This window comes from Lissotriton vulgaris, chromosome 5 (assembly GCF_964263255.1).
Source record: "Lissotriton vulgaris chromosome 5, aLisVul1.2, whole genome shotgun sequence".
Classification (NCBI taxonomy): Eukaryota; Metazoa; Chordata; class Amphibia; order Caudata; family Salamandridae; genus Lissotriton; species Lissotriton vulgaris.
Window position 1 is genome coordinate 600,178,098 of NC_141693.1, and position 13,348 is coordinate 600,191,445.

At 39.7% G+C, this 13,348-nt stretch overlaps 1 protein-coding gene across 5 annotated transcripts in view; it reads right to left on the reverse strand.

Annotated features, from left to right (window-relative positions):
- The window catches only part of LOC147711306 (microsomal triglyceride transfer protein-like), a 370,310-nt gene that overhangs the window by 340,515 nt on the left and 16,447 nt on the right, over positions 1-13,348 (reverse strand). The window lies entirely within an intron of this gene.

The window sequence follows — 13,348 nt, forward strand, 5'->3', positions numbered from 1 at the left end:
CGTCCTAATCTTCTATTTATAATGTGGTTTGAGAAATGAAAGCATTTTTTAGGCGCCAGAACTGCTTTAACACTCAGACTGTCTTCTGCCAACATAACAGACACGCATTCGCCTCTGCCGCAGCCTTCGTGGTTTTCTTGAGGTGATGTTACTCGCTGGTTAAAATCAAATCTTAAATTGGTGAAAAGTGGATTACTGAACACCTCGAGCAAGTGAGATAAATGCCACTTGACCCCTGTGATTGGTAACTTTGCTGGTTAGTACTTTAATTGACTGAGCCCTATTAGGTTTTACAAATACGTTTTTTTCAAAAATCTGTAAATTCCATGTTATTGCCCTCCCCCGTTTTCGGTCTTGGCAGTAAATTGTACTTTAATGTCAAAGGTGATTCGCTAGAGCACTGTTGTTTCCAGCTGGTGGCATCCCTACACCTCCAAGCTGAGTTAAGTGATGCCTTTAAAGCCCCGTGAACTTGACTTGTTCATTCATTTCCTCAGTTTCATAGGAAGAGTTTCAGGACCTAGTTGTTAAGGGGGAGGGATATTTTTACCACAGGATTGCATCATGCACATTTCTGCCCCGGTTGTGAAGTGGGATATAAGCTGGCCGTAAAATTGTTTTAAACGTAATTCTTCCAGCAAAGTGCTGCCAGTGAAGAAATGTAGTTTGTGTTTAAGCCATACACTTCATTCCATAGGTCATGAATGCCCGTTTTAGAGACCCCCCATTTTTTTCATTCCAGGAAAACCCCTAATGTCAAGGTCTTCCATTTCTGGTGCTTTGCATAAGTTTTAAGATGATCTTAGTTTCTTGTTGCTCAAATGGGTGTAATTGCTGCTATTTATATGTTTCCCCTCCTTTTCATTGCTTGATTTTGCGCGCGAGAAAGTGTCACTCATAGTTGATGAAATGTCACTCATAATTTCACTGAAATTCCTAAAATGTCACACATAGCAATCTGAAACCTTGGCAGCTATGTACGGGGCCCCCACTTCATTGAGAGTCTACTCGCAAGCGGGACACTTCTGCAGAGAATGCTTGGCTTCTTTTGGATTCCTGGAAGGAAATGCGAGTTTGACCCCCCGAAGCCCCTGGCATTTCTAGAAACCTTACTGCACCACTGAGAGGCACGGACTCGGTGGAGACGGAGACTCACGGCAGCAGCGAAGGTAGGAACTAATCGGGAATTAGGTATGATGAGAAAACCAGCGGTAGCACACAGAAACGCGTGATTGCCTAGATAGTTTTTGGAACTGCTACACAGCGACATACAAATATTGCACAATGTCAGCTGACATGGTTAGAGACCGGGACAGTGGAGAAGTGTGGCTCAGGGGTTAGAGGCGGCAGACCCGGAAGCTGAGATCGGCCCTGGACCAGGGCTCAATTCCCCACCTCGACGGGGCTTGGGCTCAATAATTCCACGGACTCGATAATTCTCGCTCCGGTGCCTACTCGACTCACGGGTTCACACTCTGCGACTCTGGGCAATAGCTTGCTTAATCTCCACAACGGCCCCTCGCGGCGGGATGCCTGGCTTTCACCTTGTGCATACCCTGCCGGGGTTATCTCACAGGGTAATACCAGGACGGGTTCCCTAAGCAAGCGCTTAGATGCCTGCGATGTGGGTGATTTGCGCTATATAAATACTTGTACATTTACATTTACATTCGGGGAGGCTGCCGCAATGGACATGTCTGACAGCCCTCAAAGTATGATAGGTGTAAAACAATCAGACGCCAGTAGAAATATAAAATACAGACTCCCTGGCACAACGAAGGCTTCTCCCAGGCAGGGGGGAGCGGAAACCACGTCCACTCGGCCCCGCCCACAACCAGGCGGCGGCCATTTTGAGGCGGCTCGGGCCGGCAGTGATCTCGGGAATAAAACGAGGGGTGCGCACCCTCGAAATTAAAATAAAAAGCATTAAAATAAAAGAGAGAAGCCCCCCAAGCCCCCCCCCCCCAAAAAAAAATCCGAAAATTCGCGTGGGTGCGCGCACGCGTGCGCGCTTATAGATATATAATTAGTTTCTCTTTTACTTTTCTCAGGAACCACTGGAGGGATTTACACTATTTTACCAAAAGCGTGATCTGCGTAACAGACACTACCATTTTGACAAGTTTGGTGTAATTCCCTTCAGCGGTTCAAGCTGTAGCCGTGTCTAAAGGTCCTATGGAAATTAACATGGGGAAAACACGTTTTGGGACCCCCTTTTTACTCAGCCCCCACTTGACGAATCCCCCCCAAACTTTCAGGGAAGGAGCGGAGCGGAGTAAGCCATCTTCTTTGAGAAATTTGCGAAGATTCATCAACCAGCGCCAAAGTTATTCCCAATAGAATGTTGGGGATTTCCTATGGAAACTAGGTCCTAACTATACATACCTACTCGCTACCGCCAGTAGGATGGATGGATGGATGGATGGATGGATGGATGGATGGATGGATGGATAGATATATATATATATATATATATATATATATATCAAGAACTCTCCGAACCTCCACTGCAGCGCAGCAGCAGCGGTGAACAGCGGGAAACAGACCCCAATAGCGATGGCAGGTAGAATGTTATTTCCTTACTCCATGACACGTTTCGAGCACAGTCGTGCCCTTGTTCACACACTAAGAGCCATTCCGCCATAACATTTTTAAACTGCTGGGTGCGCACCCTCCCGTGTCACATGACCATAGACATAGAAAAAACCTTCATCAATGCCTTAACATCATTCAATTGCAGGGATAAAAAGTATTTGTTTCAGCGTGCAAACTAGAGATTATAGACATTCTATTATGAAGAAATGTAAAAAACAATAATTTGACATCTCCTTGAAAGAAGGGTAAAATAAATCGGGTTAAAAACGACAAATGCTGAGACTTATCACTAGAAGATACATAACTAAATATATATCCAAATTGTGTGTAAGCCATAAATAAGCTAAAATCTCACTGATTAAAATATGTATAAAATATATAAAAAAAATACATATTGAGTTAAAAACAGCATACTCAAATTCAATGACATTGTTACTGAAGTGAGCCATGACACATATTAAAATAGCGCTACAAACCCTTTACCCCGTTGCGTGCTGCCGTTGGCCGACGGAGGCACTACCTCGCTAGTGCTGCCGTCGGTCAACCGCCAACGCGGCCCCGCGAACCTTTTAGAACACCCGCACTGCGCCGAAATAACGGCCGCAGTTAAGGCGTTAAAATTTATTTTCTTAATAACATAATCCAAGATGTCTCGCAACTGCCTAAATGAAAGTACATTGGACACTGCTATTTCAGCCTAAATGCTGCCTTTGTATACCTTGCCTCTAAGTTTCAAAATGCGACTTTCCTTTGCTTCCAAATGAGTTGCTTTAAATTGTGTCATCATCTGCAATGTGCATTTGATGTTTAGATGTCAAAAGTGCGTTTAATTTAACAAATTGCAGTCCATGGTCAACATGTAAAGTGCTAAATGTGACAGAAAGTGCAATATATCTAGTGCTAACTTTAAAAAAAGGTACTTAGACCTGAAAAATACCCCCTAATACCCAATTAACACTTAAGTGTCTAGAGTGAATTGCGGCTAAAATCCCATGTAAAAACTTATAAAAAGGTGAATGAAAAATTTCTAAAAAGCGGTATGATGTAAAAAGTGTTATGTTAGCAAAAAAAATACTGTCAAAGACCAATGATCTAGGTACTTAACATTTATACAACTGGAACAGTAATTATATCACAAAAGGGAGCACCTGACATAATATTTACAGAAAATTGGGCACATCTTCCGTTGTGTTTAATCCATATGGGACCTTGCTGTCCAGCTCCAGAATGGTACGAGTTTCAAGTTGTCTTAATAGTTTTTCCCTGTTGCCTCCTCTTCTAAGAGGTGGGATGGCATTGCTCACAAAATACGTGAGGCAACTTAGATCATTGTCATTTGTGCTCTCAAAATGTCTTGCTACTGGGTAGGACGTATCGGTGTTATCTATAGCCCTGATATGCTACAATATCCTGACATGCACCTGCAGCATGGTACTTCCCACATAACGCAAACCGCAGGTGCACGCCAGGACATACACAGCATACTCCTTCCTACAATTGAAGTTACCTTTGATGACAATGTCCTCATCTGAAAATGGAGTAGTGTAAACAGAAGTATTAATACCAAACTTGCAGGCACGTCAGAAAGAACATTTAAAAAAAAACCTGCCTTGGTTTTAGCCATGTGCCTGAAGAGTCTAACTCTGGACTATTTTTAACCAATGTGCTCCGCATGTACTTTGCCTTTCTGTAAGTGATAGTCGGAAGATTAGGGAGACGGGGTCCCATCAACCCATCTGTTAGTACAATAGGCCAATTCTCTCTTATGATAGATTTGATTCTCCTTTCTTGCCTGCTATATGTTGCGATTGGAAGTATGACGTTACAACGCATACATTTACATCGCGCTACATTACATCGCGGTTTTCACAATGCAAGTCGTTACAATGACTTGCGTTGGAGGGCGCTGGATTTAGGAGTAGTATAATTTACTATTCCAACTCAAGTCTTTGTACAGTAGGGAAGGTGTTGGATAGTAAATTATACTATTCCTTGTCCTAGAGCGCCATCCAGTGCAAGTCGTAGTAACGACTTGCGTTGTAAAAACCGTGATGTATTGGCATCGCAATCTAATCCCCGTGTTGTAAACGATGTTTACCGTTGTGATTAGTCTGGGGTTATTTTCCATCTCAACTTCCCCTCCCACTTTTTCTTTGCTCTGTAGGAGAGTCTCTCTTAGACTGCCCTGTGATTTGTTTAGGGCTTGTGTCAACACCTTGTCATTGTAACCTCTTTCCTTCAGCCTCTGCATGGTATTCTGTGTACATTTTTCAAATTCATCAGTGGTGTTGCAAATACGCTTGAGCCTGAGTATTTCCCTGTAGGGAATACTATCTATGAGATGTTTCGGATGGCTGCTGCTAGCGTGCAAAGTGCTGTTCCCTGCTGTGACCTTTCTGAACAGTGTTATTTCTAATTTGTTGTTCTCCACCAGGATTTGCACATCTGAATATTCTATTGTAGTACTGCTTATCTAGGAGGTAAAATTAAAATTCATAGAATTATTATTATAGGTAGCAATGAACTTTCTAGCATTATCCTCATCTCCCTTCCAAATAATAAAAAAATCATCAATATAATGTAACCAGTACACCAAATGCTGATCATAGATACCTTGGTGGGTTTTCTTTAGGACCTGTTCCACCCACCAGCCAACATGCAAGCATGCATAGCTGGGGGAGAAACAGGATCATATGGCCACGCCCCTCAATTGCTTCAGAGTATCTTTCAAGAAGTAAAAGAAATGGTTGTGCAGACACCATGAAATCAAATTTAAAAGCATTTTGTTGTGTTCATAAAACTCACAAGATCTGGTCTCGAGAAAATATTTCACTGCATTTAGTCCTACCATGTGATCAATACTCATATACAGTGACTCATTGTCCAAAGAAATTAGTAAAAAGCCTCCTTCCCAGGTGATATCCTTGATCTTGTTTAGAAAATCTCCTGTGTCAGTCACGTTACATGGTAGTTTCTTTACAAAGTCTTGTAAAAAAAAGTCAACATACTGGGAGATATGTTCACCGACACTGTTGATGGCCGAGATGATAGGTCTCCCTGGTCCTGGCCAGATATTTTTATGCACTTTAGGAATTAGGTACATGAAATTCTATATTCATGAATTTGTACTCATTTGTTGAGATTAAACCTTCCCTTTTGTATTGCAACAGTTGTTTTTTTTAGACCTTCTTTGGCTTTATTGTATTCCTTTATATTTGTTTTCATGTAGCAGTCTTTGTTGTCCAGCTGTCTCTTGGCTTCTGTAGTGTACTCCTTTCTTGGCCATACCACAATATTTCCTCCCTTGTCTGATTTACTGACAATTATTTCATGATTTTCTCCCAATTTCTTCATGAGTTGAGCATATTGTTGATCCATGAATTTTTTCTTTGGTTTGTATTTCTTCACTTGAGCATATCATTTTTGGATATTTTCAATTACACGTTCATGAGAAATATCCACTGAATCTTTGGGCATAATAGGAAGAAAGGTACTTTTAGGTTTGAATGGACTGACACCACCGCCTTTTTGGCCAATTTTTATTCTTTGTAATTTGGCTTGGGTACTTACTTCGGTATTGTCAATCATCTGCTGCATTCCATTTTCCTCTTTATACAAATCCTGCAATACCAGCAGGGCCGGAACATCAGAGACTTGGAGCTCGGCTGTATTATCATGATCCATTGCTTGGGTTACTTTAGATGTTTCCAATCCCGACTTGATTGTAAAAAAAAATATATATATTTGAGTTTTCTAATGAAACAAAAAATATCAATTCTCGTGTTTGAATAATTAAAAGAACTTTCTGGACAGAAATTGAGTCCTAGGGACAGGAGCTGTTTTTCTGCTTGTGTCAATGTGACCTCTGACAAATTAATGATTGTTTGTTCCCCCAACGCTGTTTTTCGCGCCATTGTTGTTTTCTCTTTTGAGGCATATTTTCGGTACTAGCACCTTGCCTTTCTCCTTGCATTGCTCTTTTTTTCTGTTGTTTGCTTGTTCCGGTTTCTTGGTCTACGCGTTTGTCGTCGGTCTACCACTAAAAAGTCAATTTCTTATTCCAAGCTTAAAACCTCCATATCACTGTTACCTTCAAGGATATCTCCATCAAGTGTTAGGAGTCACTTGTCATTGATTCCCCATCCCCATCCGTTCCCGATGCTTCCTCACCCTTGATTGATTCTGATTGTGCCTTTTGTGGGGTTTTGCCCATTCTTCTGTCTTCAAATCTTAGTCTTTTAGCATGTTCAAACTTCCGTGCAAATGTGTAAATTTGCCCTTGCTGGTAGTCTATTAGATCACGTACAAAATGTATGTTCTTTTCGTTTCTTAATTTTCTCCTCATGTTTTTTAAGCCTTTCAGTGATTTCCATGCGGGTTTTAGCAATGTAATCTTTTAAATCCGATTTGTTGAGCTCCTCATTTATTTGTCTATTTCTTTGATTAATGCTTGCCGATCTATTACTTATAAAATACAATTTACCAACTACACACTTCTTTGAGTCCTCTAATTTGAGGAAAAAACCAAGTGATACTCCTGGGTTAATTGGGTATATTTCACTCGTACCCTTTTGCTTTATTATTTTAAGTTTTTTTACTATTTCATGTATGAAAAGGACACTTGACATTTTGCTTCATTTACACATAAACACAATACATTTCTACAACAAAGATACACCATTTATATATACACAAATATTTTTTGATATATACACAAACATTTAGAGCAACATATTAGGCTGCTCACGCTTTCTTGAAAAGACAAAAATCACGCTTTGGACTCAAAGTTTAAATAAACAACAAGTTAATGCAACCAAAGTTTTTTATACAAAAAAAACAAAAAATAATTCTGTGGTCTATTAGGCAACTGATGTCTATTTCCTTTATGTGCCGACGAGTTACAAACCTGATGTATTCGCTTGTCGGGTTCTCCTCAGGGCTCTGTCTTTTAGGTTTATCTAAAAGTGTATAAAACAAAAAAAGTTTTGACTTATTTTGTCTATATCTTGTATGCTTCCCTCCATCTAGTACTAGTGTCACTGTTATTTCCTGTTTTCCAGCTGTCGCCAGTCAGCAAGTATTGTTTTGTATTCGACTGGGTTTCTTTAACTTTGAACCTATAAACAAGTGGGGACATGTTGTCATTCTCCGTTTATCCCTGACAGTACGATAATGCACATACTCTGGCTGGACATACCTCAGATTGTCGGTTTTGTTCTTTTTATAATCTTCTGTTTATGTCCTGCTTTTAATGATAATGTTTATCCTTGCTGGTTGTTCACAGCCTAGAATTAATAAAACATTCATGTAATTCTCTCTAATGATAGTTTAAAAGTAGCAGCGTTCGCTACTCTGGTCGGCATACCTGGTATGTTTTGAATTTCCTACTTAAGCTGCAGTCGCTCTGCGTGTTTAGTCAAGCGGCTATTCTCATTCTGGGCCAACAGTCGTTCTCCTGTGCACAGAAAATTATTTTAGGTTCTGGGCATTTCGTTTGGGCAAAAGAGACTATTCCAATATTCTGCATTACAACTACTTGATTTTGCGGCGATCCGGTGACTTCCTAGTCAATCTGTGGATGCGGTGGGCATCTTTAGATGGGAGTTTTAAACCTTGACACGCGTGGTTTGGACCCGCGCGCTCTGTGGCGGCCATCTTTTAGTAGGTTTTAGTAGTTCAAGTGTGTTCTTGTTCTCAGTGTGCGAAGCCTTAGTATTATAGCAAGGGAAGATGATTTACAGTTTATTACAAAGAGAAGGTGAATTACAGTTTTAGATTCATTACACAGGGAATAACATTTATAAAATTTACACAATACACCAAGTTTTCGGTCACTTGCTTTCTGACTAGTGCAACCGTATTCCGGGGTCAGTGTTTTTTCTCTGTTTTAGTGTGTGTATTTCTGATTGTTATAACCTTGATACTTCAGACAATTAATTTAAACCAGTAAGTGCATTGAATTTTAATATCAAGTACGCCTCTTTCTGTGACAGGATTTTATCAGGGTCCATTGGTCTTGATTGTTGCAAAACATACAAGATTGACCACTTAAAATCATTTTCAGTGTGATTGTTTTCTATGAAATGTTCGACCATGGGAGCGGTTAGAACTTTATTCTTTAACCATGATTTATGTTGGGTGATGCGTATATTGGCTTGCTGTGTTGTCTTGCCAATATAAATTTTTGAACATGGACAAACAATTACATACACGACATTGCGTGTTTTGCAATTGGAAAAACACAGATGTTTCCACCTCACACTTCCATGTTGGAATTCCTTCCCTTCCATTGTGTTCCCGCATGCCGCACAAGAGCCACATTTGTGATGTCCCTCTATGGGTCTCATCCCCCACTGGGACAATAAGTCGCTTTTAGGTTTGGGTAAAGCAATGTCTGCCCGTACTATTTGTTGCCCAATGCTTTTGTTTTCCCGGTACGCAAAAAGCGGACCTGGAAAGGGGCAGTCCAGATTTTCTAATAGATGCCAATTTTTTAGGACCACCTGTCTCAATTTATTAGTGTAAGGCCCGAATGTAGTTACGCAGACTAGTCTGTCTAATTCGGGTTTTGTTCTAGTCTGCAAAAGGCATTCTCGAGGCGTGCAACGTGCCCTCTTGAATGAATGCATTAACAATTTGTGGGGATACCCTCTGTCTTTTAATTCCTCGCAGAATGTGTCAGCATGCCTTTCATAATCAGACAGCACCGTACAATTTCTTCTAATACGGAGCAATTGGCCATGTGGTAAGTTGGCCAATTGGTAAATGGCAACATTGTGTTTTTATCAGTCTTTTTTCTATAGAGGGAAGAAATTAGCCGTCCTTCTGTACATGTGATTTCCACATCTAGGAACGTCATTTTCCTATCGCTATATTCCATTGAAAATTTTATATCTTGGTGTTTGGCATTTAGCCATGCATGGAACTCCATCAACTCGGTGTGGCTCCCCTGCCACAGGAGCCACACGTCGTCGATATAGCGTAACCTTTGCTTAATGTGTCCACTGTATGGGTTGTCATTGTCAAAAAACCTTCTTTCATATTCCGCCATGTACAGTATAGCCATCTCTGGGGCATAAGGGCATCCCATAGCAGTACCTTTCGTCTGCATAAAAAATTGCTCATTAAATCGAAAATAATTCTTCCTCAAGGCTATTTCTGCTAGTTTTAAAATAAAACTAGTGGGAACTCGGTGTGGTCTTTCACAAGCTTCCAGATATAGTTCAATTACATCCAGTGCCTCGTCCTGGGGGATCTGGGTATAAAGGGACGTGACACCCATTGTCACTAGTAGATGCAAGGTTGGATTAAATTCAGTTCCCTCCACTTTCACCAAAAAGTCCATTGTGTCTTTTAAGTATGATTTGACTGTGCTCACAAAGGGTTTCAGGAAAAAATCTACATATTTTGCAAGCGGTTCCAGACAAGAATCGCACCCAGAGACAATGGGTCGTCCTGGGGGCTCATTCAGATTTTTATGAATCTTTGGGAGGAAGTATAGGATGGGAGTCCTTGGGAATTTTTTGATTAAAAATTAAGAATTCACCTTCTTTTGCACCCACATAGCCATTTTCCATCCCTACTCTGACAATGTCAGCTATTGCTCCCTGTATACTTTTGACAGGATCTTCTTGAAGAGTTCTATACCAGACTTTATTGTCAACCTGTGACCGTGCTTCTGCAAAATATGTATCCCTTGGCCAAAGGACGACTGCACGGCCTTTGTCGGCCTGCTTGATAACTATTGACTGATCTTCCCTCAGGTTTTTTAATGCAGTTCTTTGCCCTTTACTTATGTTTTGTTGAATGTATTTTTTGTTCTTTTCTAGTTTGTCTATTGAAGATAACATGATTTGCTCAAAGGCATAGATCTGTTTTGGGATTTTTTGAGTAGGTATGAAATTTGATTTGTTTCGTAGCCCCGTAGTCTCTTTTTCAATCATTGGTGGCTGATTAGCAAAAAAAGCCCAGAGTCTGATTTTACGACAAAACTCAAAAGTTTCAAGTTTCATTTGAGTAAAGTCTGTTTGCTGGCGTGGGACAAATTTGAATCCTAAATTCAATACAGACTCTTCGTCTTTCGTTAATGTTTTAGGGGATAAATTAACTACTGTTGTGGTTGCCCTTACGATTTGTAAAAGTTCCTCCTTGTCCGCATCTCCCATGGTACCTTGAACCTTGTCTTTGCTTGCTGGCCTTTCTCTAAAAAAGACACCTGTTTTTTGTTTTGATTCCCACGTGTAGCTGAACCTGACGAATCAGATGAAGAAGAGGTTTCAGAGAAAGTTTTAAATCTGTTACGGGATCTTCCCTGGTAATTATACAGTGCCCCCCGTGAGTCTGCTTGTGTATAGTACTCGTCTTTTAGAAAAGGGTATACCTTTTTTGTGGATTTTTGGGAGGGTTCGAAACGCGTCGGCACATTGAGAAGCAATTGACTTGGAAGTCCTTTAGACTAATTAATTCATGTGTGGTCATATAGAGCGATTTTTTGCATAGAGTATTTTTTACTTTTTTCCTTGCATTAAGTTGTTATGGATAGTAAATGAACTTGGTGTCAAGATAGGGCATCCCACAATAATTGATGTCTGTTGATGAAATTGTCTCTATGTGATGAATTCTATCTCTATATATTGTTTAATGTTGTAGAATATATATGTTGTTTTGTACAAATTGTAAATATGTATGTATAGTGTTTTTTCTTAGTTGAAACAATACAGAAACATTTAAAAATAATGAAATAAAATAGGTATGAACAAAGTATACCTTACAAACTCCAATTGATATTGGTTTGTAGTTCAATGTCGTGTATGTAATTGTTTGTCCATGCTCAAAAATGTATATTGGCAAGACAACACAGCAAGCCAATATACGCATAACCCAACATAAATCACGGTTAAAGAATAAAGTTCTAACCGCTCCCATGGTTGAACATTTCATAGAAAACAATCACACTGAAAATGATTTTAAGTGGTCAATCTTGTATGTTTTGCAACAATCAAGACCAATGGACTCTGACAAAATCCTGTTACAGAAAGAGGCGTACTTGATATTAAAATTCAATAGTGCACTTACTGGTTTAAATTCATTGTCTGAAGTATCAAGGTTATAACAATCAGAAATACACACACTAAACCAGAGAAAAAAACTGACCCCGGAATACGGTTGCACTAGTCAGAAAGCAAGTGACCGAAAACTTGGTGTATTGTGTAAATTTTATAAATGTTATTCCCTGTGTAATGAATCTAAAACTGTAATTCACCTTCTCTTTGTAATAAACTGTAAATAATCTTCCCTTGCTATAATACTAAGGCTTCGCACACTGACAACAATAACACACTTGAACTACTAAAACCTACTAAAAGACGGCCGCCACAGAACGCGCGGGTCTCAACCACGCGCGTCTAGGTTTAAAACTCCCATCTAAAGATGACCGCCGCATCCACAGATTGACTAGGAAGTCACTAGATCGCCGCAAAATCAAGTAGGTGTAATGCAGAATATTGGAATAGTCTCTTTTGCCCAAACGAAATGCCCAGAACCTAAAATAATTTTCTGTGCACAAGAGAACGACTGTTGGCCCAGAATGAAAATAGCCGTTTGACTAAACACGCAGAGCGACTGCAGCTTAAGTGGGAAATTCAAAACATACCAGGTATGCCGACCAGAGTAGCGAACGCTGCTACTTTTAAACTATCATTAGAGAGAATTACATGAATGTTTTATTAATTCTAGGCTGTGAACAACCGGCAAGGATAAACATTATCATTAAAAGCAGGACATAAACAGAAGATTATAAAAAGAACAAAACCGACAATCTGAGGTATGTCCAGCCAGAGTATGTGCATTGTCATACTGTCAGGGATAAACGGAGAATGACAACATGTCCCCACTTGTTTATACGTTCAAATTTAAAGAAACCCAGTCGAATACAAAACAATACTTGCGGACCGGCGACAGCTGGAAAACAGGTAATAACAGTGACACTAGTACTAGATGGAGGGAAACATACAAGATATAGACAAAATAAGTCAAAACTTTTTTTGTTTTATACACTTTTAGATAAACCTAAAAGACAGAGCCCTGAGGAGAACCCGACAAGCGAATACATCGGGTTTGAAACACATCGGCACATAAAGGGAATAGACATCAGTTGCCTAATAGACCACAGAATTAATTTATGGTTTATTTTGTATAAAAAACGTTGGTTGCATTAACTTGTTGTTTATTTAAACTTTGAGTCCAAAGCGTGACTTTTGTCTTTTCAAGAAAGCGTGAGCAGCCTAATATGTTGCTCTAAATGTTTGTGTATATATCAAAAATATTTGTGTATATATAAATGGTGTATCTTTGTTGTAGAAATGTATTGTGTTTATGTGTAAATGAAGCAAAACGTCAAGTGTCCTTTTCATACATGAAATAGTAAAAAAACGTAATATAATAAAACAAAAGGGTACGAGTGAAATATACTCAATTAACCCAGGAGTATCACTTGGTTTTTTCCTCAATTAGAGGACTCAAAGAAGAATGTAGTTGGTAAATTGTTTTTTATAACTATAACCTATGGTCCAACCGGCTACATGTCCCAGGACCTGACTCCCCCTTTTTTCAAATGCCAATCTATTACAGCATACTTGATTAAATTTTGACAAGGTTCATTGAAGCAGCCAAATTGCTTTCTCCCCACTCTTAGCATTTCAGGATTTGGTTCGTCAAAACTGCGCTTGCAGATATTTTAGGAAGATTACGAATA